Below are 3814 nucleotides of genomic sequence, written 5' to 3'. Positions count from 1 at the left end.
TTCTGAAGTCAGCAGGCACCTGGAAGAAGGCAACTCAGCTCTTTCAATTTCAGTAACTGCAGGCACTGATTACCGCCCTTCCCACACCCTCCCAGGTCTCTGCAACCTTCTCTGGGACTCCTGTGTCCCCTGCATCCCCTTTCCTATCTCCGAGCTGCAGATTTACACGGGCTGAGCACTAAGTAACGAAGGTGCTCAGGCTATCCTGAGGTCCCACACCCCAGTTCACCTGTCACCTCTGCTTCATCCAGACCTCAGGTGACACCTTGACTTTTACACCTTATCTTCTGTTCCTCCTTCAACAGCAGCCCCAAGGATGCTTGGCCTTCTGACTCATTGGTCTCTGTCCTCCCCCTCCCACTACACAGAGAGCTTGGCTGAAATGGAGGGCGTCATTCAAATTTTGGAAGTTGGTGGGCAGTGGTGGCGCATGCCTTTAATCCCAGCACTCAGGAGGCAGAGGCAGGCAGATCTCTGTGAGTTTTTTTTTTTTTTTCTTTTTGGAAACTCCTATTCAGAAACCATAGGCCTAGGAGGGTAAAGAAGCCTTACGAAGCTCATTTCTTCCTCTTTGCTATGGATGGTCAGAGCCTACGGCATAGCAAATCACTGTGAGGCTGTCAGTGGATGGTCAGAGCCTATAATACAGCAAACCCCGGAGAGACTTGTCAGTGGATGGTCAGAGCCTATAAGACAGCAAACCATGGAGAGGCTGTCAGTGGATGGTCAGAGCCTACAGCACAGCAAACCACAGTGAGGCTATCAGTTGGACGCATGGAAGATGCCGACAGTCAGGCTGGTGCAATAGAAACTTGGCTTTTGCTTTGTTGAAGCTGCTGTTTGCTACTGGAACACATTCTTAATAAGTGTGACTGTGTCACACACTTTAATATGCATTTCTTTTTTTGCTAATGACTTATTGTGTGGTGGTTTGAAAGAATGGCCCCAAAGGTTCACACATTTGAACACTTGGCTCGTTGGTGGATCTGTTTGAGAAGAATTAGGAGGTGTGTCCTTGTTGGCAGAGGTGTGTCACTGGGGGCGGGCTTTGAGGTTTCAAAAGCTCACACCATTCCCAACTAGCTCTGTTTCCTGCTTGATCAAGGTGTCTGTTCTCACGTACTGCCCCAGGACCACGTGTCCTGCCTGCTGCCATGCGACCTGCCATGATGGTCACGGACTTTAACTTACTATAGCTGTAAGCTCCAAATAAACTCTTAAAATTGCCTTGCCATGGCATCTTAACAATTTAAAATAATTAAGACAATTATTTTATGTAAAATATGATTACTGAAGGTTGAATGAAGCAATCATTTCTGAAAGAGGAACTGTTACTCCTTTATGTCACCATGTAGACTATGGAGATAAGGCTAGACACAAAGCAAATGTGGGCAACTTTCTAATTCAAATTCAAAATGAGTCACAAAGATAGGACCAATTTACAACACACCAATGCCCTTGGCCCAGGCACTGCTAAGGGTGCACAGTGCAGTGGCCAAGCAGCTCTCATGGAGACGAGAGAGCCTTGAAGACGAGGAGCAAAGGCTGGGCCACCCTGGGAGCTGATGGCGACCAACCCAGAGCAACCATCTAAGCAGACTCTCCTCCAGCCACAGGGACGGTCACCCAAGAATTCAGTGTAGACTGCTCAAGCTTCACTCAGCACCCGGGCAACCTGGGCATGTGAAAGGCTGCGAAGAGGGAGGGGCTCAGGAGCTGCGGGGATTCAGAAACATCATAGTTTTGGACTTTCTTGTTCTGTGCAGCAACAGAAAGACCATTTCTGAATTGGATCATGGCAAGCAGTGACAATAGTGTCTAGAGCAGTGGTTCTCAGCCTTGCTGAGCTGCGGCCCTTTAGTACCATTCATGCTGCGCCGACCCCAACCATCACGCTTCACTACCACTTCATAACTGTAATGCTGCCAGCTACAAATCATAACCATCTCAGGATATCTGATTTGCAGCCACAGAGGGGTTGTGACCCACATGCTGAGAACCCACTGGTCTAGACAACAGGCTGGACCCAGAAGAGACCTCCCAAGTCTCAGTCACAGCAAGGGAAGCCGTGGTTGCTGTTTGGGTTCTGTTGACTGTCTGATCTGGCTGCAGCTTTCTCAGTCTGGTGAAAGCATTCACCCAAGATGTGTGCTCTGCAGATCCAGGAGAAGCACTGAGCACAGCACCACCTACCGCTGGCACCGTCACCAGAGGGGGCGTGGTTCTTCCCCACACCAGCTGACTCCAGTGTTTGCCCTTGTCCACCACACCCACCTGCCCTCTCATCGAACAAGGATTTAACAATCACTCTGAAACCTAGTATGTATATGACCACACTCAGCAAGTACAGCCGAAACTCAGCTCTCATTACCAGATCATTCTACAGGGCTCCATCTGCTGTTTTCACTGGTGAGACTTCAAGGCCTCTGTGATACTGACTGTATCCCTCCGTCCATCCAGTTCAATACCTCTGTGATACTGTTTCTCCCTCTGTCCCTCCGGTATCCTCTGTGATACAGACTCCATTTCACTCCATCCGAGCCTCAGGACAGAGATGAGTGCTCTGCCTAGGTAGCCTGGGGCCTGGCGCACAGCACAGTTGTGCTGGATTGTGTCCAACCCGCTTCAACCCGTTCTCCCTCCCTCCTGGCTCTCTGTGCTCATGAGAGAGACCTTGTGGGTCATCAACTTGCTCCCCAGGCCCTGAACTTCCACCTGGGCTTGGCCAGTGGGAGACATGCTAGAGAAAGACACACTGTAGGGTCAGAGGGAGACAGGCTAGAGAAAGGAAGGCACACTGTAGGGTCATAGGGAGACAGGCTAGAGAGAGGCACACTGTAGGGTCATATATCTTCTTCCCTTAAGCAGCTGGCAGCTGTGTCTCTTCAGAGATCACAACTCATTTCACGCCATCCCAAGGACTGCTCTCCTCCAGGTTAGGTGAGTACCGGATGAAAATGCCTCCCCCCACGCTCAGCCCCACTACTTCCTCCTGCATTCCCACCATCCTTGAGTTGCTCACATACTCCCAGCCTGTGCATCACGTCTACCTGGGACACCATTTGGCACAGAGGATCCATGGTAACGTCTGCTGGGTGAGGGAAAGCATCCTTATGTACTCATGACTTAGGTGCTAGGAAACAGGGAGTAGACACGCTTCATAAACAAGATGAAGTGCACATACGGCTCTTGCAGAAGGCACCAGCTTGCTTCTCAGCACCTGCATGGTAACCCAGATCCGCCTGAAACTCCAGTTCCTGGGAATCTGATGCCCTCTTCTGGTCTCTGTGGGTACTGCATATATGCCAGCAAAACTCATATATATGAAATAATAAATCATAAAAAGATGACATGAATCAAAATATCACATTACACCTCAGAAAAACACACACAACAAAGAGCAGTCAGGGTTCCCTGCCCTGTGGAAAGTCCAAGGTCCTCCCTCCTCCGTCCATGTCTAGGAAGGTGAACGTCCAAACTGGCTAGACGCCCACAAAGCCAGAACATGAAGTAGGATCAAAACCCCGTGCCATTGTCCTTGGCTTCTTATCAGCCCTCATTGTTCGCCATGATCAGAGAGTCCGGTTTTATCCCATGCTTTTTCAGTCACAGTCCAGCTGGCCTTGGTGAGCTCCCAATAGATCAGCCCCACTGTCTCAGTGGGTGGGTGCACCCCTCGTGGTCCTGACATCCTTGCTCATGTTCTCCCTCCTTCCGCTCCTCATTGGGACCTTGGGAGCTCAGTCCAGTGCTCCAGTGTGGGTCTCTGTCTCTATCTCCATCCATCACCAGATGAAGGTTCTATGGTGATATG

The sequence above is a fragment of the Alexandromys fortis genome, unplaced genomic scaffold (assembly GCF_014885135.2).
Source record: "Alexandromys fortis isolate MF-2015 unplaced genomic scaffold, M_Fortis_MF-2015_v1.1 scaffold_111, whole genome shotgun sequence".
Lineage (NCBI taxonomy): Eukaryota > Metazoa > Chordata > Mammalia > Rodentia > Cricetidae > Alexandromys > Alexandromys fortis.
The sequence above is the reverse complement of the archived record's forward strand: the minus strand, read 5'-3'. Positions refer to the sequence as shown.